Raw genomic sequence first — 27,212 nt, 5'->3', positions numbered from 1 at the left:
TTCACAGTTTCAAGAAATGAAAACTATAGTGATTGGAATTTCAAAAACACATTTGCAAGGATTAAGAACAGACTAGTTACGGAAGTCGGAAATGCTGGCGCTCAGATGAATCCCACATACACACGCAGGTTACATATAGGGGAAACACGAGGCTGAAGTGTTAAGAGACTGGGATAAGAAAAGCCTCAAACAGTGCCATTAATCATAGACTCTGGCAGAGACGCCAACCTGGGGACCCAGAGACAGTTAAGCGCCTTCCAGATAACTTGCAGTAATGGGCTTAAGGCAAGCAAGCCAGTGTCGGCATCGGGTCTCGGCTGGATTCCACAGCACACTGGGAACCAAGGCTGACCAGGAGCGTTCTTCAGTACTTTGCATATTTAAACTTATTTCACCCTCACGATGATCAAAGAGTTTGTAAATACGATTGTCCCCATTCTATAGACAGGAAACGAGAGTTGCAACAGTTTTCTCGAGTTACTGCGTGCTGGAGCAAAGGTCAAATCTCAGTGGCCCTCTGCAGGACCTAAGTTTATTCTTGACCCTGTCCACGTGACTGGCGTTTCAAAGGCTGATGTTCAGAATAGGGGTGTAATGGTTAACCCTGATTGCTAACTTGACGGGACTTGGAATTACCAGGACACAGAGTTTATTGGTATGTCTTTTTCAGAGAATTTCAGCTGAGGAGGGGAGACGCACCCAGATTATGGGGTCCTGGGGTCTTCGGTCTGGGGTCCTGGACTGAACAAAAAGGAGGAAGCCAGTGAGTGGGTCATGGCCCTGCAGCTCTCTCTTCCAGCCTCATGTTCCTGCCCCTAGGGCTGGAGCTGTTGTCACTGATCAGCCTACTGCCCTGTGACAGGCTGTGCCCTCCAACCAACCTGGAGCCAAACAAACCCTTCCTTCCCTGGGTTGCTTTTGCAGATTGTCACGGCAACAAGAAAAGTGACTGACACAAAAGGAAAGAAACTACTGAAGAGATGATGACCAAAACTACAAGATTTAGGAGGAGGAGGTGTGTCACTGAGGAGGAGGAGGTGTGTCACTGAGGAGGAGGTGTGTCACTGTGGAGGAGGTGTGTCACTGAGGAGGAGGTGTGTCACTGAGGAGGAGGTGTGTCACTGAGGAGGAGGTGTGTCACTGAGGAGGAGGTGTGTCACTGAGGAGGAGGTGTGTCAGGAGGAGGAGGTGTGTCACTGAGGAGGAGGTGTGTCACTGTGGAGGAGGTGTGTCACTGAGGAGGAGGAGGTGTGTCACTGAGGAGGAGGAGGTGTGTCACTGAGGAGGAGGAGGTGTGTCACTGAGGATGAAGATGCAGCACCCTCAGCTCTTTCTCCAGCCCCGGGTCTGCCTGTGGTCACCGTGAAGATGATGGACTAAACCTCTGAACCGTAAGCCAGCTCCAATTAAATGTTTTCCTTTATAGGAGCTGCCATAGTCATTGTGTCTCTTCACAGCAATAAAACCCCATCTAAGACCAGGAGGAAGGGACAAGGGAAGAAATGGGAGAAACAGAAGACGAGAGAGAGGAAGGAAGAGAGAAGAGAGCAAAGAAGGAACGAGAGACACGGCAGAATTCTATACCTAGCTCAACTGTCCACGTTAACATGGGAAGCAGGAAGTAACGGCGGACGTGATGAAGCTACACTGTATACATGTATGGAATTTTCAAAGAGCAACCAGAAGTAATTTTTTCAAAGACTAAAACAAAACCTAACTGACCACATGTGCCCTCTTCTGGCTTCTATAGGCAACACACACACACACAACACACACACACACACACACTCACACACACACACACACTCACACACACACACACACACACACACACACACACACACACACACACACTCACACACACACTCACACACACACTCACACACACACTCACACACACACTCACACACACACACACACACACACACACACACACACACTCACACACACTCACACACACACACACACACACTCACACACACACACACACTCACACACACACTCACACACACACACACACTCACACACACTCACACACACTCACACACACACACACACACACTCGCGCACACACACTCACACACACACACACTCACACACACACACTCACACACTCATACTCACACACACACTCACACACACACACACACACGCGCACACACACACACAATCTACCAGCCAAATAACCAAAACAAAGTTATTTTTACAGTATAACTATAAATCAAACTAGAGTTTATTTGACCAAAAATATTGATAGGGATTGAAACACTTATTACACAAAGGGTAAGGGCGCAAGTCTCTCGGAAAATTTAATAATCTTGAACTTGTATGTATCTAATAATATTGCTTTATAGAAACAATGTCAAAGTTGACGAAATTTTGAAGTAGAATCAACAAATTCATAACTATTTGAGCAGATTTTTAATGCATCACACTCTGGTCTTGATAAACAAAAACAGCCAAAAAAAGTTATAGAAGACACAGAGGTGATAACTACAACAAGACCAAGTTAGAGAATACGTATGAATAGATACACATGGAATTCTGCATCGGACAATTAAATGTATGTGTTATTTCAAGCATAAGGAACAACAGTGACCACACCCTAATCAAAACACAAAGTAATTCTCAACTAAAATTAAATAATCAATATTGCACAAGCCACTACCTCTCAGTATAACACAACAAACCTGGAAATTGATTTCTTTAAAAAGTAGAAAAGGGGAAAATGTCCTTGAAATGTTTAAGATTCTAAATAATTCATAAGAGAAAGAATCACAAGGCGATTATAAACCTTATGGTTATTGAACAGGAAACCCAGTACAACGGTTATGTACATCAGCCAATTACAATTTAGTTTAGAAATGCATTGCAGAATGGCTCGATATTAAAATATCTATTAATACAAATCATTGCACCAACCGATCAAAAGAGAAATTCATATTTATTTCTACAGATAGACTAGAGATGTGTGTGTAGGGGTGTGTCTTGATTACCTATAAACATTAGTAATAAAAACTATTCTTTTAAGTTTAAAAATATCATTTCATGTAGATTAACTTACAATCCAATTTTGCCAATCTTAGGTATTTACGCAAAGGCCTTCAATCAATGTAACCACAGACAGGCTTGCATATCTGTGTTACAGTTACACTCTTTACAATCGCCAGGCAGTGGAACCAGCCTAGCTGTCCGTCAACAGACAAATGGTTTAGCAAATGCGTACACAATGGAGTTGTATGGAGCTGCAAAGGAAAGCCAAATCCTGACATTCGCAGAAAATTGGACGGGACCAGAAATCGTGTTAAATGAAATAAGCCACGCTCTGGAAGACAAATCACTGCAAATTTCCTCTCAGATGCAGAAGCTAAATTCAGAATCAGGTGTCCACTAAGTGACTTCTATCCAAATATAGAAAGATCACTCACAACTAGGTAATTAAAAAGAAAAATTAAACAGCCCAATTAATCGTTGGCAAAGGGTCTACAAAGGTGGTCTGCTGAGTTGTACAGGTGGCCCATAAACACACGAGACAATGCTCTAACATCACTCTTCATTAGAGAAATGCAGAGCAAAACCACTGTGAGAAGTCTTTCCAGCCACCAGGGCAATTGTAATCAAAAGACAGACAATAACAAGACTTAGCAAAGAGGTAGAGGAAACAAGAACCCTTCCAGACTGCTGGAGGGAACACAAAACATCACAGCCACCACGGAAAACAATCAATTACGCATAAAGACACTCACAGAATTAGCAAACGACCCAATAACTCCATTGCTAACGACAAGCTAAGACGGCGGTTCTCAACCTTCCTAATATTCCTGTGACCCTTTAATATGGTTCTTCATGTTGTGGTGACCTCACAACCATAAAATTATTCCCGTTGCTACTTCATAACTGCAGTTTTGCTGCTGTTATGAGTCAGAAGGTAAATATTTGATATTCGTGGTATCTGATGGGCAACTCCTATGAAAGGGTCCTATGACGCCCCCAGGGAGTCGGGACCCACAGGGTGAGAACTGCTACCCTAAGAGAAATGAAAATATATGACAATATAAAAACCTTATAGCTAAATACATATAGTCGTCTTGTTAATAATAGTCAAGAGGCCAAGAGGTTGATAACTGTGGAATGTCCATACAATGGGATACTATTCAGCCATATGAAGGACTAAAATACGGATGGACCTTAAAGCCACTATGCTAGTGAGGAAAGACCCAGAAAATAAAACATTGTGTGTTACAACTTGGAGGAAGTATCCACACTAGGCAGTACTTAGCGATTGCTTAGGATTGAGCAAGCAGGAATGAAGAGTGATAGTTAACAGCATAGGGTCTCTTCAGAGAAAAATATTGCAGTTATGAGAGTCTGTGAACACAATGAAAACCAGATAGGGGGAGGGGAGGAGGGAGGGGAGGAAAGGGAGAGAAACTCATCGCCCGTGCTCCCCACTAAAGACACCCTGTCGCCTCCAGTGCTCCTTCACCTTCTCGGGGACTTGCCTTGAGCAACCCTCCCTTCCCCTGCCTCAGGCTCTCACAGCCAGTTGCAGAAATGTGCACGGATACTGTGATTTTTTTTTCCTCTACCCTAAAATAAGGAGCTAACAAAATCCTCAGCCCCTCTTCCTTTGCTCTCCTTTCTGACTCAATGTCTTGAGTGAGCCGAATTCACCAGCCTTGGCTTCTCTCCCCGCATTCTCCCCTGGAGCCACTAAATCAGACCCTTCTTCCCACCACCCCACCAAGCCCACGCTCGCTTAGAACACACTGATGAATCCCGTGATCCTCATCTTTTAGTGTGTGTGTGTGTCTGTGTGTGTGTGTGTGTGTGTGTGTGTGTGTCTGTGTGTGTGTCTGTGTGTGTGTGTCTGTGTGTGTGTCTGTGTGTGTGTCTGTGTCTGTGTCTGTGTGTGTGTATCTGTGTGTGTGTATCTGTGTGTGTGTATCTGTGTGTGTGTGAGTGTATGTGTGTGTGAGTGTGTCTCTCTGTGTGTGTGTATCTCTGTGTGTATCTGTGTGTCTGTGTGTGTGTGAGTGTGTGTGTGAGTGTGTATTGTGTGTGAGTGTGTCTCTGTGTGTGTGTGTGTCTGTGTGTGTGTATCTGTGTGTGTGTGAGTGTGTGTCTGTGTGTGTGAGTGTGTCTCTGTGTCTGTGTGTCTGTGTGTGTGTATCTGTGTGTGTGTGAGTGTGTGTCTGTGTGTGTGAGTGTGTCTCTCTGTGTGTGTGTACACGTGCTGTCCGTGTCCCTGAGGGAGAGTCAGATTCCTTCCTATGGTGGCTCAAATATGAAATGTCGCCAGCAGGTTCTTGTCTTGGATGCTTGGTCCCTAACGGGTGACGAGATTTGGAGACACTGTGGGATGTTGAGGAGGTTGAGCTTAGCTGGAGATCACAGGAGGCAGGTCCTCTGGGGCCCACCGTGGCTGGTCATTTCCTGTCTCACTGATTACTTCCTGGTGCGCCATCAGTAAGTCACGTTGTACTGTGAGAACATAGTACAGCCATGTACAATAAATAAAGGGGATCGGAAGTGTGGGAGAAGAGCTAAGTGGGGATAAAGCTGTAGTACAAACCCCCAGAGTTTCACGTGTTAGAAGCTGGAACCCTCGTATGCTGAATGAGGCTTAATGGAAGCTTTCCAGGAAGCCTTAAGAGGTGGGTTTAAGCCAGGCCGTGGTGGTGCACGCCTTTAATCCCAGCTCTCAAGAGGCAGAGGCAGGAGGATCTCTGTGAGCTTGAGGTCAGCCTGGTCTCCAGAGAGAGTTCCAGACAGCCAGGGCTACACAGAGAGACTGTCTTGACAAACCAAATAATAATAATAATAATAATAATAATAATAATAATAATAAAAAATAATAATAATAATAATAATAATAATAATAATAATAAATGAGGTGGGTTTAGTGAAAAGTTGTTAGCTGTTAGGATAATGTTCTCCTAGGACTTGGCCAAGTTTTGTTCTCCTAGTAGACTATGGTCCATAGGGGCTGAGATGTCCCTTGTATTTGTTTTATGATGCCTGCGCTCTTTGTTGCCTAGGTCAGCACCACACACGCAGCTGATTCTCAATACATATCTGCTGAATAACTTGGTAGCGCAGAAAATGTAAACAGGAATATGTAAGCACATTGGAAGGCCTTATGTTTGTAAAATCACCCTATGCTCATCTACAAATAAAACGCTTCTCACTATAAATCTCTGATGGGCATTATTTGAAACTGGACTGCCTGTTTCCAAAAGACTTTGAGACTCAACTATGTCATCCCGTAAAGGACAAGATGAAATTTGCATCTAAGATTTGACAAGAGTAGTCATAAGCCACAATGATTAAAGCGGTGGATTGGGGGCTGGAAAGATGACTCCGGGGTTAAGAGCACTTCCTGCTCTTCCAGAGGACCTGAGTTCGCGTCCCGGTGCCTATACTGGGTGGCGCCCAACACTTGTAACTCCAGTCCAGGAGCTACACTGCCCTCTTCTGGCTTCCAAAGGTACTGAACACATGTGGTACACATGTATACATGCAGGCAAACACTCGTACATATAAAATTAAAATAAATTTTAACCTAGAAGGTTTTTTCCTTTTCCATTTTCATGTATGTAGGGTCCGTGTGTGTGTGTGTGTGTGTGTGTGTGTGTGTGTGTGTGTGTGTGTGTTTGGAGGTATACATGCCTGAGGTTGATGTCCAGAGCCATTCTCGTCCCCCTTATTTACTGAAGCAGGGTCTCTTGTGAAACTCAGAGTTTGCACACATGATAGTCTTGCTAGCCAGCTTGCCCTGGAGATCCCCTGCCTCCACCTACAGAGACTGGAATTACAGGCAAGCCTCCATGCCCACCTGGCATTTCACGGGTTCTAGGAATCCAAACTCAGGTCCTCACCATTGTGTGGCAAGCGCTTTAACTACTGAGCCATCCCCCTGGCTCCCAAAGTTACGCTTTTAAAAAGCAATCATGATGCCCCTCTTTAACCTATCAGATTGACAAGGATTTTAAAAAGCAAAGATTCCCTATGCTGGTGCAATAATGAGAACAAACAGGCACGCTCACGCACCGCTGGGTCTTCCTGGGAAGCAATCCTGGGAAGTGTTACAGGTCTGAAAACTGCGCCCACCCTTCGAGGTAGTGCCCTCCATCGCCAGAAATCTATGCTGTAATGACACCAAGGTATACGGCCAAGAACGCTCACCTCGGCATTCTTTCAAATTGAAAAACAAAAATGAAAACCACCAAAATGTCCAACGGGGAACTGGGTATATAAATTATGATAAATTCATGCGAAGGAGCGCGGTGCAGATGTCAAAAGCAGAATAGAAGCAGATCCATTACCAGGGAAAGGCGTTGGTGATATATAAAGTGATTAACCAGATTATGTGCAGTAGGCATAAAGATTATTGCATTTTTATAAAATGAATGTGACTTATGCATTTATAAATATAAAGTGATAGAGGAGACCCTCTCTCCGCAACAGTGTATGAGAACACAGGCGCTGGGTGCAAAGACTTTAATTGTCTCTCTCTTGTTCTTGGAGGGGGCCAAACCCCATTCACCATACTCCCTGGGAGCATTGTTTTCTCTTCCATGAGGGTGGGGGCAGGGTGCAGACTGAGGTTCCTAAGGAGTCGGGTGGGGCGTTTTGCAGCCCCCTTCCACTACACAGAACCTGGGGAGGAGGGGTCCACCTGGAAGACTGGGGTCGCCAAGGACCTTGCAGCTCAACTAGCAGCCCACCTGCCCAAATGCCTGGACACTGAAGAATTCATCAGTCTCTGTGGCCGAGGACATTCCTCCTCGGGCACAGGCCACAGGTGGCGAGTGCTGGGCCCAGACGCTCTGAGCCACGGCCTAAGGTTTTAGCAATTATGGTCCCTTTCCATTATTCTGTCCAGACATGAGAGGGCAGCAGGCCCTTGTCTTTAGGTAGGGAATTATCTCCCTGGACAAACAAAGGGGTTATGAAATCTTCAAGCCCAGAGGCCAAATGCAGTTTGGAGATATTGATGGTCGGCCCATGGCTGTGGATGGATCTAACTTGTGGATCCATCTTCTGACAGACAGGAAATTCATGGAAATCTTATTCTAGCCTGGTGTGGTGGTGGCACCTCTGTAATCCCAGCCCTTGGGAGATGGAGGCTGGAGCATCACACAAGTGAGGCAAGCCTGAGCTAGACAGTAAAATGCCTCCTCAAAAAAACAAACAAACAAACAAACAAAATTAGAGGCTGCGGAAATGGCTCAGACAGTAGGTGATTGCTATGTAGGCTTGGGGGGTCTAAGTGTGAGCCTCAGCACCCATGTGAAGAAGCCAGGCAGAGCAGAGTCTGTAGTTGCATCAATGGGGGGGAATCCCTGGAGCTCATTGGTCAGCCCATCTATCTGAATGGGGGTTCAGCCAGGCACCCAGTCTCAAAATTGAAAGACAACTAGTGTAAACCTTTGGCCTCCGCACACATGTGCAATACACACGTGCACACAATGTACCCCCATACAAGTACAAGTATGCACACACACGCGCGCGCACACACACACACACCATGCTCTTTTGTTTCTATTGTTTTATCTCAGGTAGACCTTGCGGTTGAATCCGTAGCCATGGGCTCACTAGGTAGGTGATGTACCACTAAGTGACACCCCCACCCCTTCTGTATATTGTTAGGTGTTTAAATATCTTCCTACCCTGGTTCCCCACGCCTTCTAAATGGCAGCTGAACTTTCCCCTGGGCTCACCACCCCCACCCCGGGCTGAGTATTCTACTAGAGATGTCCCAGCGTCTGAGTACTTGGGCTGTCCATGCCTCTTCTCCCCACCTTGCTAGGAGCCCCCTTCCCTCCCACCCTCCTCAGCTGTGGGAAGCAGAACCAACCGACACCCCACCATCCCAGACCCTCAGACCTGCCCCTCTGCAGGAAAGCCCCCTGTGACTCTGTCCTCCCTTTCTCAGATCCAGGGAGCCTGACACACTCCTAGCTGTGTTGTGGCAACTTAGCCTCCGTGGGAACTCTGCCTCTACTCAAATCCCGTCCAGGAGGAACCTGAACCAAGCCTCGGAACCTGCCAGTACCTTAACTCTGGAACTGAGCTTAAGAGGGGACCCAGAGCAGAAAGAAAGATCCTGGGCCGAGAGTTGTCTTAACAGTTGGCTCCACCACGTTAAGAAGCACCTAGGCAATGAGCAGAGCCATCTTTGAGCTGTCTGCCGTGGCATTTTCCAGAGACAAATAGGTCATGAGGGTGCTGACCTAATCTATGGACAGTCTCATACTGGGTTCGCAATATGACGGCATTATTGAGAGGTGGTGAAAGGGAGAAGGTGGGGTGCATTTGTTACAAGCAGGTCACTGGTGTGTGTGTGTGTGTGTGTGTGTGTGTGTGAGAGAGAGAGAGAGAGAGAGAGAGAGAGAGAGAGAGACAGAGAGAGAGAGACAGAGAGAGAGACAGAGACAGAGAGAGAGTATGTGTAGTGGTATGCTCACCCGCTCATGTGTATGGAAGCCTGAGGTCGACATTGGGTGCCTTGCTTTATCGTTCATCATCTGTTTTAGCTATTTTCCTGTTACTACGATAAAACGCCATGACCAAGAGCAACTTAAGAGAAGAAGGGTTTGTTTTGGCTTGTGATTCCGGAGGGATGAGTCCATCATGGCGGGGACTGGCGGCCGAATCATCAGGCTGGCTGGCAGCAGAAACAGGAAGCTGAGAGCTCACATCTTCAGCCAAAAGCAGGAAGCAGAGGGAGCAAATTGGAACTAGGTGAGGCTTTCTACTCACAGATCCTGCATCCAGTGATGCTCTTCCTCCAGTGAGGCCACACATCCTTAACCATCCCAAGTAGCCTGCCAACTGAGGACCAACTGCCCAATACTATAGGGTGTGCGTGTGCGTGTGCGCGTGCGCGTGCGTGTGCGTGTTTGAGGGCTCATGTATGTTTGAAGGCTCATATATGTGTGCATGTGTATGATGGCCTAAAGTTAACATCCAGCGTCTTTCTCAATCGCTCCCTACCTTACCTTATATATTGGTGCAGAGTCTCCCACTGAACCAGGACTCACACATTTGGGCCAGCCTAGCTAGCCAGCTTGCCCCATGGATCCTCTGTCTCTACCTCATGGGTGCTGGGATCACAGGTGGCCACTGTGTCTGTTTGGCTTTTTTGAAAGTTCTGGGATCCGAATTCCAGTCCTCACACTTACAGTGTAGGCGTTTTATCCACTAAGACATTTTTCCATCTCTCCTTCTTAGTTTTTGAGCCAAGGTCTCTGGCTTAACCTGGAGACCACCAGTCAGTTAGACTGGCTCACCAGCAAGCCCCTACCTGTTTCCCATCCCCTACCTATGCTGGGGTCATAGGTCAGCTCTTTTACCTGGATGCTTGGGATTTGAACTCAGATCCTCAGGTTTGAACAACAAGTACTTCACCCATTGAGCCATCTCCCAGGACTCCTGGAGTATAGACTTAGGGGCTAGATCTTGCCCTGGCCCCTTCCTGTATCCCCCTGCTCTACTTCCTGTCCACCATGAGGAAATTCCTCCATCAAGTGTCCTCATTACTTGGATGGTGTTCGGTCTAACTCGTGGGGTCAGTTGAGCATGAGACGGACATTTCCTTTCCCGTTCCACTTGTCAATGTCAGGGGACTCATCATGGTGACAGCACACTCACTGATAGAGATGCTGACCTTGGCCAAGGAGGACTTGGGAAAAGAGAAACCCCAATGGTCCCAGGATCGAGGTTGGGTCCCTTTGAAACTTTGAGATATAGACCAAAAACAGTTGAGGGCCTTGAGGGGAGGGCTCCAGACAGAAGAGAGCCAACAACCTTACAACTGGTGGCTGGAAGGGTCATCTTAATAGAGTCATTGCACACAGGAGAGGGTATGACCCAGGACAATTCTCCCTACAGATGCCATTGGGAGCCTTAGCTATTCCCAACAGCCCCCGGGGGCGTGGACCTAAAGATCTCAACAGAATATAACATGCTCCCAACTCACGAACGGGCACAGGGAATCGCAAGAGGGCCACTCCTCTGGGAGGAGGACAGAGGTGGCTTCTCAGACAAGGCCACGTAGGAAGGGCTATGGAGGACTGCACAGGAAACACAGTCACATCCCCAGCATTTATTTGAAACAGAACATTAATTCTGACTGTCATTAGAGTCCATTTCAATTTTGTAATAACATAAAAAGTTAAGAGTCTAATTTATTCATACAAATCTTGTTAGCATCCAATTTCCACATAATGTAACATATCTCTTAAAAAGCTGACAAAGCAGGAGAAATTAAAAACAGCTTAAAAAAGGATATTCAAGGGTTCTTCACTGCCTTGGAAGCAAAGGTGAGCAGGGAAACAGAGGTCAGAGCAGTGTGGAGAAAGCTAGATGCTGCTTGGAGTCCTTCTGTACCCCAGTCTGCCCCCCCCACCTCCATCCACCTCCACAGGGTCCCCACACTGTGCTGGGGACAAGTCGCTACCCATGTACACCACAGACAGCCCCGAGGCAATTCCTTCAGCAAACGGATCCTGGGGAGCCTGTAACTCCTCTTAATTACACGGCTGCAGTGTTTGCATTAGATAGCTGTCACCCTGTAATTTACCCATACACGGGTTTTAATTGTACATTAATCTTTCTTACACGCCACTCCCATGCTGGAGTCTGTACTGGCAGCAATTCGGGGTCACTTTGTTTATTCCTCAACCAAAAATAGCAGGTGAGTGTAATTGCAGGCTGCCCCTCCCCCTTGCCCCCTGCTCCTCCAGGATTTACCTGCTGGCTGCTGGGCCCGGGAGAGAGATTCCTGTCACCTGCAAGCCACCTTTCAGCACTGTGTTTGACTGTTTCACAGCTGACATCAATTTCAGTAGAAAGGTCAGCAGCAACAAACAATCTTCCCATCACCAGCCACGTGCTTTTGGGGGTGTCTTGTCATCCTTTCTTTAAACTCCCACAGGATGGGTGGGCCTGGGAGGGCTCACGGGGGGGGGGTGTGGAGAGCACCCTGTGAACCTAAGAAACCTTGCAGCACAGAGGTTCCAAGGTCACTTGGAGAGCCAGGAAGGAGAAGTATAAATTACAAAGCCCTGGATGGCTGCCAGGGCCCCAGGAAGCTACATTTAGTGTGTCATTCTCCCAGCAGCAGGGTGAAGCCTTAACTCTCTTCCCGAGGAATTTGAATGGAATTTGTTACAGGGACGTTGTGATTGAAATATCACCAATTGGCTTTTCATGACAACTCAGCAATAGATTGCAATGGCGATGGCGCTCTCTCTCTCTCTCTCTCTCTCTCTCTCTCTCTCTCTCTCTCTCTCTCTCTCTCTGTGTGTGTGTGTGTGTGTGTGTGTGTGTTTCTCAGGCTGACCAAGGTGGCAAGGAGGAAGTCCCATACAATATTTATGAAATCCAGATGAAGCCCTATGCCCACAGTGAGCTGATACCGTAACACAGATTTCAAAAAGACACCTTGACATTTGCCCAAGATCAGATTTCTCCTGCCGGAGGCCCAGGAGGCTTTGGGCTTATGGAGTTCTATACACTCGCTGCTCTCCTCCTGCAATCATCTTCATTTAAGCGAAGGACAATTAGCACTGGGGCGGGGCAGACACTCCAGGAGGGGAGAAAGAGTAAGTGTGCCCAGGCACGTCTTCTTTGTGTGTAATCTTAGCAGCAGTTTTCAACGGTAAAACACGGGTCTGTTCTGTTTTGTTTTGTTTTTGTTGGTCAGTTGAGCTTTTTGGTCTCTCAACATATCTTTGACTGGCCTGGAACTTGCTATGTAAACCAGGCTGGCCAAAAACTCACTGTGATCCACCTGCCTGTCTCCGGAGTCTGAGATTTAAAAAGGGCAGTTTTGATGATTTTTATTGTTACTACACACTTTCTGGTGTGCTGGACAAACAAAGCTTTGGAGAGCCTCTGTGGTGAGGCTCTAACAGTTGTACTTCGGCAAAGAGAGACCTGCACCCATGATCCATCACTGGGAAGCTCAGGAAGTAAAAATGAAAACAAAACAAAAAAACCTAAGTCCCTGGGGCCAAGGGTTTATTTCAGGTGCAGCCCCCCCCCCCTCTCTCTCTCTCTTCCCCCCTCCCCCCTCTTAAAAAACAGTGTCTCACAAGGTAGCCCAGGCTGGCACCAGGCTAGCAATCCTCCTGCATCTTATATGCTAGGATTGCAGGCTTGTGTCACGACACCTGGTAACCTTTGACTTCCTCTCCCTGGAGATGTAGATTTGCAGATTGGGAACTGTTTAAGAGGGGGACATTTCAGGCCACTCAGAGAGGCTGCACTGAGGGCCCTGAGCATTCTAATGGCCATGGATGGCTACTTGCAAGAGTCTGTTTCCACAGTCAGCCCTGCCCCAGAGTTTGTCATGTGTCTGGAGGTGGCTGTTGGAGACAAAGTCTCCTGGCACACACATACCAGGATCTGGAGTGGTGAGACATGAAATACTGAATGAAGTCCGAGGCTGACGTCCCCGGGTTGTTTACGAGTCCGGAGCAGGGTCGATTTAGGTGGTTTTTGATAAACACTTCATACTCTACATCCTAAGAGAGGCAGAATACTTGTCAAGCACACATCTTTATGAGCTGTCCGCCTATAAAACTCGCACGGAAGGTCCGTGCTTAATGCTGGTCTGGCAGTAAATTGGCGCGTCGAGCCGGTCGGCAGAATCAAATTAGCATCGACCCGTAAAAATGTTACTGAATGATTCCTCAAATCTGCCAAGTCTTCAAATCAATTTTGCAAAAAAATGTCAGGCTTTTTTTTTTAAATGTTGATAAACCTTTCATAGTTATCACAGAAGACCATAAACCCCCCTAATCTGCCTTCCTACCAAGAAGAAGAAGAAAAAAAAAGGTGTTGTTTTCCCAAACTGCTTTTAGCTCTTCCGTCTTCACACACCCGCCTACACATCACATAAACAATGTGTGTGTGTGTGTCACGGAGTCATTTGTTGTCCCATTTTAAAGTGACTTGTATTTGCTTCACACAGACCATGTGCCTGCCCTGTGATCTCTAACCCTGGAGAGAATTCTCCCATTACCAAGATGGAGAGTTCTCACTCTTTGCCTTGGAGATAAACAGTCTCAAGTTGGCTTCTAGAATCCTCTAATGAGTCTCTGTATTTGCGCCTCTTGGGTACCCAGTGTCTTTGTCCTGTGGACTTTTCTCTGCTGATATTCAGGGGTGGGCTCACACTGGTTCCCTGGGGAGGTGTGGTCTCCCTGTCTTGAGGGTCAGCCCAGTTTTACCCCATTACTCTGTGCGGTTTGCACCCGAGTTATATGCCGGTCTACTCCCTTCCCTGAGGATAACAGGAACACAAAGAACAGCACATTCGTTCCAAGGACTCTGAGCCAGGCTCTCATTGCCCAACCACATTGTTTTCCAAAGACTTCTGTCAAGTTGGAAGGAAGTGGGCCAGATGCAGCCAAAAGGCAGAAGGTATTGCTATGGTCAAGCGGTGGCAGGATCCATTGAGCGGTTTATTAGATACTCGCTTCTGCTCCTACTCAAATGGAAAGCTTGCCAGCTATGGAAAACTGGTGCTGAAGGCTGAGAAGTCCATCACACACAAAGGGGACACTGCCTTTGTCAGGGGAGGGGGACTTCCAGACACCTGCAAAGAAACCCAATAGCAGGTATACCCATCAAGGATGAAGACAAACACCTAAGGAATGGAACCTAACACATGTTAGGCAAGGGCTCTACCATTGAGCCCCTCCGTACTAGATTCTAGGCAAGGGAAGTTACCTCCTGCCTGTCCCACTGGGCTATATTGCCAGACCTTTTCTTTTGAGAGAGGGTCTTAGGAAGTTCCCCAACCTGGCTTTGAACTCACTCTGTAGCCCAAGTAGGCTATGAACTTGTGATCCTGCAGCCTCAGCTTCTGGAATGACTGGGATTGCAGGACCATGCACCAGGCCCAGCTAAGGAATCATGCTCTTTAATGGCCAGAGCTTATAGCCTTGGGTAAGCATGCCCGCTGCTCTATCACAGCTGGCTTTGGACAGGTAAGGCCACTAGAGGGAACAGAGTCCCAGCACGGATAACCCAGTAGGGTCCTTACCCAACTCAGTATGCTAACACATCCCTGTGGAGTCAGGTAGGTAGGAGGGACTAAGAGGACCAACGGGCAGCTTCAACATTTGGGCCTTCATTCACTGGGCTTTCTCCGGGCCTTATTTTGTGCTAGGACGATATTGGACACTGAGACCCAGCAGTGAACATGAGTCCCAAGGGCGTCAAAGTTCATGGAGTCTGTTAACGGTTCCCACCCCTCACAGAAATGCCAGACTACTCCATCTCCTGCCTTCTAGAAGAACAGATTCAAACTTCCCCCTAGGAAAGGAATCATACACACCTATAGACATTTAGCAACCTTATCTTCTGGGGGTGGAAGTGAATTTTAAGATTTGTTGAAGAATAGTTTCAGGTTCAAAATATCCTGGGCAAAAAAGAAACTCTATTAGTCATCTGAGAAATCAAATTAAAAACACAGTGTGATAGCTCTGCATAGTCACAGGATCGCTAAAACGATAAAGCCGACTGCACAGTGTTAGGAAGGGTGTGCAGTGACTGGAACCCTCGCACATAACTGTTGAGGAGACGTAAGTGGGTGCAATCCCACCCCCTGCACGCACTCCAGTGCGAGCGCACACGCGCACGCACACGCACGCACGCACACACATATACATACACATACATACACACACATACACATACACACACACACACTCACACACACATACACATACACACACACATATACACATACACACACACACATGCACTCACACACACACACACAGGCACTCACACACACACACACACACACACACACACACACACACACACACACACACTCACACATACACACACACACACACACACACACACACACACACACACTCACTAGGAAGTTTGGGCTGGTCTTGAGTTCACGATCCTCTGGCCTTAGCTTCCCACATACGGGGACTGCAGGTATGCACCTCCATGCCTGGGTGAATGAACACTTCCTAAATCTGACTGCAGTTCTGAATTAAAAGATGTATTCTCGCTAACCCAGAAAGTCTAAGTCCATGCTTCTCAGATGTTTTGTTTTTGTTTTTGTTTTTGTTTTTGTTTTTGTTTTTCGAGACAGGGTTTCTCTGTGTAGCTTTGGAGCCTATCCTGGAACTCGCTCTGGAGACCAGGCTGGCCTCGAACTCACAGAAATCCGCCTGCCTCTGCCTCCCGAGTGCTGGGATTAAAGGCGTGCGCCACCAACGCCCGGCTCCTCAGATATGTTTATATGCACCCAAGAAACACACCCAAAAACCTGGGCAGCGTGGTTTGTAATAGTCAAAAACTCTGAACAACCTAAATGGCAGTCGACAGGAGAATAGGTAAATAAATTAGAGTATTCCACACAATGGCATGGTATCAGTCAGCTCTTTGTTGCCACAACAGAATAGATGAGGCAATTGCTTTGTAAAAAGAAAAAGGGGTTTTAGCTCATGACCCTAGAGTTTCCAGTACACAATCAGGAGGCCCCAAATGCTTTAGGATTCTAGTGAGGGTGCCAAATGACAACAGCAGGACATGTCATGGAGCCAAGGAGCCAAGGAGCAGCAAGAAAGAGACAACCAGTATGATTCCACAGTCCCTTTTTGGGCATGCCCTGAATGGTGACCTAAAGGTGTCCCAAAATATCCCACCTCTTAATGGTTTGCAATACTTCCCAATTAGTCACACCTTAGGAACCAAGCCTTCCAAGCGTGGGCCTCTGGTGCACGCTCACGCAAACCGCAGTGGGAGCCCTGGAGAATAATCAGAACAGTAACAGAACAGTAACACACAATGCAGATGAATCTCTCAAACAGGATGCTGACCCAGTCACGCATGGACGTGGGCTGTAATTCCACAGCTATCAAGTTTCGGAGCAAGGAAAACAAACCTATGCCATTAGTTATATGTGGTGAAGGGGAGTGACTGGAATGGATCAAAGGGGCACTCTGAGGTGCCTACGCAGCTCTCAGACAGTCACTACGTTGCTCACATATGACCCACTCACTTTCGCGTTTGCTTTCTGTAAGTGGGTTGGGGCTTTAAAATGCACTTGTGAAAGATGGGCACTGTGACCTCGGGGAAACCATTTTTAACCATCCCCATCGGGGATGGAGACATGGCTCAGCAGTCAAGAGTGCTTGCTGCTCTTCCAGATTCGGGTTCCCAGCAGCCACACAGTTGCTCACAGTTGCCTGTAACCATGGCTCCAGGGATTCTGGTGCTCTTTTGGTTTCCTTGGGCATGTGCACACACACGTGCACGCGCACACACACAATTCCTTAAAAATAATGACTGGAAGTGACCCTGGCAGAGGAGCTACAAGCCCCGCCCCAAATCTTTTTCACATTATCAGTTTAGATCCCTGACCAACATGTTAGGCTAAGAGACCAAACACAAAGGACAATATAACAACAAGAACAACAGCAGCTGTCGCCTTGCCGAAGGCTGCTAGACTTGCTCTAGGAGGTGGGGGTCTATCATTATTCTCATTTTATAGACGAAGAAACCAAGTCCCTGGTCTACACAATGACTAAGGGGCAAAGCTAAGATTCCAACTAGTTTGACTCCGTATACCAGCTTCAGTTACAAGCCAGAGGTGGCCCCCTGGGATGGAGTGAGGGGTGTGTGCGTGTGTGGTTGTCATGGTTGTCTGTTGACATTTTAATTCATGGAAAAGGAAATGGAGAAGAGTTAAATAACAGGCATAGAGTGTGCTTTCACAGGATGAATGGTCATGAAATTAGATTTGCAGATGAAACCAAACCTCATGAGACCCCAAATCTAAGCAGAAAACAGCAAGAAGGACCCAAGCAGGAGAAACTCAATTTACTATGCACACCGAGGCAGTAATCCATGCTAAATGACTTTCCAGAGATGCAGGCACGTGAGTGGCTGCCGTGGAGGATGGCGGGGGTGGCACTGACCGCAGACAACAGGCAGCTTCTGCTGAAAGGGAAGGCCATGGGGACTGTCCCTAGAGAACGGGACTCACATTGGACCCAGATATTTGGAGGTATCCTCAGAAGGGAGAGAGCCACCCAGGAGTGGGCAGAGGTTTCCAGAGAAACCCAGAACACTGGCCTCAGCAAGCCTGAGGCTGACCATGTCTCCCGTGTCTCAAGCAGTGTGGCAGTCTGCCTGGATCACATGTTGGACTCAACCAGTGTAGCCAGTTCCTGCTCTGAACACTGACTCCAGTGATGTAGCCATTGACCAGTGGTATAGACAGACTTTATAGTGAGTATCATACACTGGGGAGCTCAACTAGTGTAGACAGAGTACCTGCCAAGCATACTGGCTCAACCTGTTCAGAAAGACTACCTGCTTCACATGCTGGTTTCCAACAGTGTAGACAGACTGCATTGCCCACTGGGCTTAACCACCTAGGCCCTGGAAGACAAAGGCTGCTGACATGTCAGGCTGAGTCTGAAGGGAAGTCTGGGCCTAAGTCACCAAGAAAGCTGTTGAAGCTAGAGAGTTTGAGCAATCTGAGCTCTATGTTCAAAGGCCCTGGGGAATGGAGCAGACACAAACTAAATGGAAGATTCCAGTGCTAACACCCAAGACTCAACCAGGGTACACATACCATATGGACCACACACTGGCTCCACAAGGTTAAACAGGCTGTCTACAACAAACCCTAATTCAGCCAGTGTAGACAGACTGCATGCGTTAGGTACCGGCTCAGCTAGTGTGGACATACCATGCCAAGTGACGACTCCACCAGGACAGACAGCCTGGAAACTTAGATCTCTAGGCCTGCCAGTCAGCAATGTGTACCTCCTCCAGACCCAGCTCTTCATGGCTGACACAGCAGGAAAGAGCGACATTCTTACAAGCTCTATGGCCCTGTGGCCTGAGTACGGTGGCCCAGCTTCCCCAAGACAAGGTATGGGGCCCTACACATAGACGAACCTTGGTCAGTACTTGCCGGATGCTGAGATTCTCCCTGCAGGCACTACCTCCTTCCCTTACCCCTTCAGTAACACAGGAAGCACACCCTGCCCCCCCCCCCCAACAAGGCTGGAGGAAGGTCTCAGTGCTCATAAGACTGGGCAGATGAATCTTGTCCAGACAGATGAGTCAGCCCCCCCCCCCAAGAGATGGCTTCCAAGATAGGTATGACTTGTCTGTTAAGCATGAGTCAATCTGAGCCTAGGGTATAGAATGTTGGCAGAGGGGCTCTGCTGTGTCACCTCCTCGTGGATGGGTATCTAAGCATGCCCAGTGGTCCACAGACAGCTAGCAATGACAGCAGAAGAGGGACAGGCCACCCCGGACAGAAAGCCATGAGCAAGCTGCAGACAGCCACAGGGGACTCACTACCAGACAGAGTCGGGGAGAACAGCCTACCCTTAGGCAAAGAGCCTCAGAAAGGCCAGGGGTTACAAAGCATAAAACTATACCGCCTAGAACCTCTCCTTGTCTGTCATCGCTCTCATCCCCAAGGCTGGCCCAGCTTGGAAGCAGCTGGCTCTGGCCCAGACGGAGTGAGGACAAGGTGACAGCGACCTGGGCTGTTGCCTGCATCTCGGCATCCACTCAGCTCAGGGCCTGCTGCCAGCAGCATGGGCACACCAGGAAGTAGGTTGACTCACAGGCCTGTTTTCCACCACCCCAGCTCAGGAAGATGATGACGGAGCCTGGGCACAGGGCTGTTGTCTGTGGGGAAGCCATGTCCCTGAGCCGCAGACAGCCTGAGAAGAGTCAGACGTCAGAGGGAGTTGGGAAGCTCTCAACCCCAGGCAGAGCCTCTCAAAGGGATGGAAGCAGGTACAGTGTGACAGGAAGGAGAGAAGAGGGGGACATGCGGAAGAGAGTTCTTTCTGGGGCAGATGCCAGCCAACTGCCAGGTTAGATCAACTACATAACAGGTGAAGAAACTACTTGGGGACCACCACGTTAAGCGAACACAACACAGGCAGGAGCAGCAGGCAGCAAACAACTCCAGGAGAAGGTAGACATCAGAGCCCTGCAAGTGGCCAGCACCCAGGACAGAGCCCGCAGGTGGCTAAAGCCTCGCTGCACTCTCCGGGGGTGGGGGGTGGGGTGGGGTCTTAAGTGGAGCTAGTTCAGCAGAAAGGTGTCAGTTACAGACAGAAAAAGAGCAGTGCTCCGTCTGGTCCTCACCTGAGAGCCCTGGCAAGGCTGTCACTAAGTGCCTACTATGTGCTCTGTGTACGTGTGTATGTTAGTTTTGTTTTTTGTTTTGTCAACTTGACATAGTCTGGAGCCATCTGGGAAGAGAGAAACTTAATTGAGAGGATGCCTCCATCAGATGGGCCTGTGGGCAAGTCTTTTTTTTTAAAGATTTATTTATTATAGCTGGGCGGTGGTGGCTTTTAATCCCGGCACTCAGGAGGCAGAGGCAGGTGGATCTCTGTGAGTTCGAGACCAGCCTGGTCTACAAGAGCTAGTTCCAGGATAGGCTCCAAAGCTACACAGAGAAACCCTGTCTCGAAAAACCAAAAAAAAAAAAAAAATATTTATTATGTATACAGTGTTCATTCAGTGTTCTGTCTGTGTGCATCCCTGCAGTTCAGAAGAGAGCACCAGATCTCATTACAGACGGTTGTGAGCCACCATGTGGTTGTTGGGAATTGAACTCAGGACCTTTGGAAAAGCAGACAGTGCTCTTGACCTCTGAGCCATCTCTCCAGCCCCCGTGGGCGTGTCTTTAAGGGCATTTTCTTTATTAATGATTGATTTGGGGCTGGAGAGATGGCTCAGGGGTGAAGAGCACTACCTGTTCCTCCAGGGGTCCTGAGTTCAATTCTTCGCAACCACACGACGGCTCACAACCATCTGTAATGGGATCTGATGCCTCTTCTGTCATGCTGGCACACATGCAGACAACACACTCATATACATAACTAAATATTTAATGATTAGTGTGGAAGAGTCCAGCCCACTGTGGGTGGGACAACCCTGGGCACATGGTCCTAGCAGCTGTAAGAAATGTAGCTGACCTTGAGCCACAAGGGTGGGCAGTCAGTAAGCAGGGGTCCTGACTGCCTTTGCTTCAGCTCCTGCCTCTAGATTCCTGCCTGACTTTCTGTCCTGACTTCTCTCCACAATGGAAGCCATTGTGTGTCCCGGAAGAGTAAGATTTGGAATGAACCCTTTCCTCTCCAAGTTGCTTTTCATCTTGGTGTTTTCCCACAGCAGCAGATAACCAAACCGACGAGCATGGTGGAATGGAGTGGCTGGGGGAGTGGTGCAGACACCTGGCTGCACCACCAGCCATCGGACCACCCAGTCCCGGAATGGACAGGCGCTCAGGATCCCAGGAGGATCTCTGTCTCAGGGAGCCAAGAGTTCTCACCCACAAGCCTCATCTCAACCACCCCACCCTGACCCCTCCCCAAACAATTCCTTCGGAACCGTGCTTCTTTATCTCCAAGGTCGTTACTGCTCCCTTCTCACGGGTCTCCAAACCCCTCAGCAGCTGGCTGACTAAAATCTCAAATCCAAATGCAACTGGTCTCCAAGGCACCCTGTTGTCAGGTCTCCACCAGCCATCTCTGTCCCTCTCCTTCATCTGTCAGTGGCACACAGAGGTCTTCTCATCGCGGGTGGCCAGAACTTTCTCATTTATTCCCTCAGCAGGGACAGCTGTGCGGGCTACTGCCCATGGCTGGTCTCCCCACCCCCACCATCCTTTCCAATTCATCTGGGACATGCCAGTCACTCCTTCAGATCTTAGCAGAAGAGCCATTTTCTCAGTCCTCCACCCCAGCCCCTCAGTCTAAGCCACCATGTAGTTGCTGGGAATTGAACTCAGGTCCTCTGGAAGAGCAGCCAGTGCTCTGAACCTCTGAGCCATCTCTCCAGCCCCTGGTCTCCATCTAAGTCAGCTCACTTGCTTGTAGGGCTCATAACAACCGAGCTGTTCCTGTCGGAGTCACAACTCAGTGGTGGAGCACTTGCTTAGCACACGCGGATCCGATGTCATAAAGAAACAACCTGGGTTGGGCTGGAGAGATGGCTCAGAGGGTAAGAGCACTGACTGCTCTTCCAGAGGTCCTGAGTTCAATTCCCAGCAATTTTGTGGTTGGTGGCTCACAACCATCCGTTATGAGATCTGGTGCCCTCTTCTGGTGTGCGGATATACATGGAAGCAAAGCAGAATGTTGTATACATAATAAATAAAATCTTAAAAAAAAAAGAAACCTGGGCATCCCCTTCTTACCTTTCTCAAGCCTAGACTCCCACAGGATTCGTTATATTTAATAATGTCTTTGCCTAGCATAGGATAGCAAGATGAATGAGTGACAGCAAAGTCTCTGTCCCACAAGGGACATCCAATACATACTCAATAAACACTCACTGATGGCGGAATGAAGGAGAGTGACAGGGGGGCTGGCCCTGGGAGTGTGACACAAGAGTCATTTGACTCCAAGTGTCAACATTGACAATCATAGTTTAGTTCGAATCAATGTCACTCACCAAAGCCAGCTGGGCTTGACAGGAAAATGATACCATACCCTCACTGTCACCAGACTGTCCTCCACCCCACCAAAAATACTAGTTCCCTAGAAGCAGGGTCTTACAGGTGGGGAATAAGAATGAAAATCGCAACCTGTCAGCCTGGGGAGGCAGCTATGTCTGACACCCCCCCAACCCTGGGCCTACATTCAGGTACTCTGTGAGAGTAGGACCAGGGCTGCTTCTGGCTGTTGGCCCACGGAGACACAGCCTTCTCCGGCTTCCCGACAGCATTAACTGTTCCTCTGATTTCCTAACCACCCACGATCAAGTCCCTGAGAGTCTGTCTGCAACACCAGATCACAAATGACAGGCAGTCTTGCAGAGGGTAGAAGTCACAGCTCCTTGACACCCTCTACCACAGCAATTTACTGACCAACCGGAGGGTTGCTTGGCCTTCAGCCAATAAGAAGTGAGCTGATGTCTCCCTAGCCTCTGCCACCTGAGCTCAGGAAGCTGTCCCCGGGGTTACCTGAACCAGCGAGCCTCCTCTATTCAGGGGCAGCTTTGTCTTGGGAGGGAAAAGGCAACACAGCTGCTCTGAAGTCAGACAAATCCAGCAAGCGACTCCAAGGACAAAGCTCCAGGAGCCTCTGGTCACCACAGTGTCACACGAAGGCTGCCCACCTCCGGCAGCAAGCGTCCTGATACTGATGCCACATATACACTCGGATAGCATCTTTACACATCTACTTTATTTTTGGCTGTCCCTCTGCAGTGCTGTCTTGACCTCCTCGGGCCAGCATTATATAAACCTCCTTTAAGAAGACTCATTACCTTCTGATTAACACAGGGCTGGGTGGTGGTTTCGTAGCTGCCATGCATAGGCAAATCAGAGTGGTGGGGAACGTGTGGGCGCTAAAACGGGGGGGGGGTGTCAGACTCCAGGTCAGTGGTAGGCAAGAGGCAGGGACGTGAGCTGGTGACCACACCTTCCCTGACTGCCCCCATCAGCTCTCCAGTGGCCACAGTGGCTTATTCCAACCCCACACAACCGGCAAAACAGCAATCACAGCTCCGAGCACCAAGCTCTCCTCCATCAGCAAAACCACAAAAAGCAGCGGCTGGCGCTAGCTCAGAGTAAAGTACAGGGAAGCAGCCAGCACTGTGTTTCCAATCAGAGTAATCTGACTTCCCCGTTGTAAGTGAATGGAGGGTAAATTCTGAGATGAGCCTGCCAAGCATACTTGCCCAACATCCAAGGGGAAGGGGGGTAGTTAACTCAACTTTCCCAGACTTATTAGCTTACATAAACAGAGATTTGAATAAATGTTTAAAAAATGAAATTCCCTTGATACTCTGTAATCAGTAAATGTTCATTACGGAAACACAGCAAATATGCATAAAATTTCCCAAGTGATATTCCAGCTACAAGATGGAAAAGGCATCTCCAACAGCAGGCTGAGTTACAAAGCGTCCTCCGTCAAACAAGCCAGCTCTCCTCTCCCGGCTGGAGCCAGAGAAAAATAGATTTCATTTTGCCCACTCAGGGAATTTATAAATGAGCACACCCCCTCCCCTGCTGATGGATGTCTCTCTATAAATAATTAATCCTTGACCTTGCTTTGAGAAAGCCTTGACTTTTTAAATTTGGGGTCTTAAAAAAAAAAGAAAAAACAAAAAATCAATACCCGGGGAACATAATTCACTCCTACATAGTCAGATTCCCGGTAAATGAATAAATACATTGGCCATTGGTGTGTCCCGTGGTGACTCCACCAAATGATGGGACAGGGTCAGGCTTTGAGGTTTTCTGTATTCAAATGCTATTGGATTATTGATCACCCCAATTTGACTGAATAGCACCTCTTTTGTGTGTCACTTTGGGGAGACCAATCTGCTGAAGCCTCCAAAACATGTTTCTACTCTCCTCAAGAGGCCGGGGATCTTGTCTGCCTGTAGCGGGTGGGGTCGCTCCATTAAAAGCGAAGGTTCTGTAGGGTGTGATAGTGCACACCTGTAATCCCTGCACTGAGCAGGTTGAGGTCATGAGTCCCAGGCTAGCTTGGGCTATATGCTGAGACCCTGCCTAAAAACAGAAGAGGGTCTTCTGTGAGAACCACGGTCCCTCCAACCGTGCTTTTGGGGGCACTGACAGGATCAGGAGACATTGTGGTGGTAGGAAATGTTTTTTTAAAGAGTTCCGCGGGTCAAAGGTTGCACTAGGGTGGGGCTTAAGACAAGGCCCCCTATCCACCAGTGTAAGGCGAGGGGAACCCTGAAAAGGGGACTTGGTGGAGGAAGCTTATACCTGTGATTCTGGAGGAAGGTGGCGAAAGAGTTAATCTGCCTTTACCCCTTTACCCACCACTATCCCCTGGAGCTAGGTCCTTGTCCCCCAGCTGAGTCTCCCAACTGCTGCCTGGCTACATCCATAGAAACAGAGAGCCCTAGAAGCCTGTTCCTCTTAGAGCCAATCACGCTTAGGGTCCTGCTGGGAGGCGGATCAGAGATGAGACGCCGGGTGATGCTGAAATGGCTGCAGGACGGGGTGTTCCAAGATCCGACCTGTACGCCTGCAGCCCGGGGCACAAGTCCCCTGACTGTTCCGGGGCCCGGTGAGGGCCGCAGGAACCAGAGACAAGGCATACAACTAAAGTTAGGGCTTGGAGTCCTGCGCGGGAAATAGAGAGGTCACTTGGTACCCAAGCGCCACCTCTGGCCCTGCCCAAACCCGGAAACGCACCTTCGCCTGGCCAGGCCGGCCTTTGGCGAAGCCAGAGCTGTGGCTGGCAAAGCAGCCTTGCTCAGCAGCTGGAGTTGCAGAGTCGCTAGAGATGGGCTCGGTCCCGCCGCAAAGAGGCTCATCTCACCGCCCCCTACTCCCAGCCGCCCGAGGCTCCAACTCCCGCACTCCGGGACACACGCATGCACACGCCTCCCCGCGATCACTGACGCACGCACACTTGCCAGGAGCACAAAACAGGCCGGGGCCCTAGAGAGTTGCCGGGTTGGAGACGCGCGCGATGGAGCGCAGGGATACTTTATGCCTCCCGGTAGGGAGCCAGGGTCCTCAGTAACTTCCCCTTTCGCCTTGCCGGCCCCAAACTGACCCCCAAGTCCCAGTGCCAAGCGCACGCCAAAGCCTCAACACCCTGGACGCTCCAGCCCGACCCTGGGGCGCTCGCCGCTCAGTGCCCAAAGCTGCCTCCACGCACTGAGCATCCAGATCTAGGAGGAGGAGGAGCGAAGGGTCCTCAGGGAGAGCCCTAGGAGAGAGAGAGAGGCAGTTCCCAGGCGTAGAGAAAAATCAAGGATCGAAAGTCTAATTAAAGTTCCCGCTCATGGGGGCCGGTCCCCAAAGTACAGCCAGACCCAAGCACCGCACGCCGCACCAGCACCTGCAGCTTGGGACTCCGATCCATGTCGAGCGGCCAGGATTGCGCTCAGAGCGGTCCGGGTTCCACTCAAGGGTTCCCTGGGGCATCCCTTCGGGTGAGCAGCCGGCCCAGGGTGGCAACGGGATGATGTGGGGTGCAGGCACTTACCTGGTGCGGCCGGTGCTCTCCAGGCCACGGCTTCCTCCGGTCCGGCGCGGTTCTTGGCTGCAGGAGAATCCTCCTCCCGGGCGCTTGGGAAGCAAGGGGGATCTCCGCCCCGACTCGGGCCGGGCTGGGTCTCTTTCTTCGCGTAGTCCTAGGTGCTGGGAGTGGACGATTGGCGTGGGGTCGGCGGCCGGAGCGCGCGGGAGAGGTTGCGGCGGCGAGCTCCTATCGGGTCCTCCCAGCACTGGTTGCGTCCCCTGTCTCCGCCGCCACCGCCCGGTCCTGTCTCCTCCCCGCGGTGCCACCGGATCCGGCTCCAGCGCCGGCAAGGCTCGCAGCGAAGTGCGAGCGAAGCCTCCGGCGAGGCTGGAAATAGCGCCGCGCCCGCCCGGCGCCCCGCCCCCAGTCCGGGCCCCGCCCCACGGTGGCAAGCGGCTACCGCGGTGGCAGGGCAGAGAAGGGGGAAATCTCTTCTCCGATCGTTCAACCCTCCCGGGAGCTCCCGGGCGCCACACCCACGCGCGCTCTGCGGCTCCCGCCGCCCCACTGGCCGCGCGCTCCGAAGGAGATGCCGCTGGGTGCGGTCGGGCGACCGCGGGGGGTGGGGCGGGATTGGTGCGGGCAGCGCCGGGCTTGGGGATCCCCCAAGTGCTGGACTCTGGTCTGCAGCTTGGCTCCACTCCGCAGCTTCTTGACTGCCACTGCCCCGGTGGTGGCACTGAGTAACCCCACGCTGACCTGGGGAAAAAGGAAAAGGCGCCAGCGGGCAGGGTTGCGTGATCAAGACCCAACGCTGCGCTGCGGGGGCGCAGGGCATGCAAAGGGCTTGATGCCCTGAAGAGTCAGGTAGGTTCCCAGAGTACAGTCCACGTGGAATCCGATCAAGGCTTTGTCTCTTGTTGGCACTCACCCCCCCCCCCCAATTTCTGGCTCTGTAGTTAACCACAAGTGCCCAAGGAACCGGATTCTCGCTTGAGAACTTCATCCTTAAGGGTCCGCCTGACACCAGCCTGAGAGCTGAAGCAAAGAACCCCCCTCTCCATCCATACCCAGAAGAAGAACGGGGAAGTCACAGGCCCACAGCCACGCAGCACAAGGGTAGAACGGGGACTCGGTTCCGGGGGCTGTGGATTCAAACCCTTGTTTTTCCACAGAAGTGGAGCCACGCAACCTGCAGGGGGCAATCCGGCGCTG

At 49.7% G+C, this 27,212-nt stretch overlaps 1 protein-coding gene across 1 annotated transcript in view; it reads right to left on the bottom strand.

Moving 5' to 3' along the window:
- Positions 1-19,047, bottom strand: part of LOC113837179 (carbohydrate sulfotransferase 8) — a 131,281-nt gene extending 112,234 nt beyond the window's left edge. The window contains exon 1 of the mRNA XM_035449539.1: positions 18,961-19,047. The gene's annotated coding sequence lies outside the window, so the exon portion shown is untranslated. The remainder of the gene's footprint in view (positions 1-18,960) is intronic.
- Between the last annotated feature and the right edge of the window lie 8,165 nt (positions 19,048-27,212).

Source organism: Cricetulus griseus, chromosome 9 (assembly GCF_003668045.3).
Source record: "Cricetulus griseus strain 17A/GY chromosome 9, alternate assembly CriGri-PICRH-1.0, whole genome shotgun sequence".
Taxonomy (NCBI): Eukaryota; Metazoa; Chordata; class Mammalia; order Rodentia; family Cricetidae; genus Cricetulus; species Cricetulus griseus.
The sequence above is the reverse complement of the archived record's forward strand: the minus strand, read 5'-3'. Positions and strand labels throughout refer to the sequence as shown.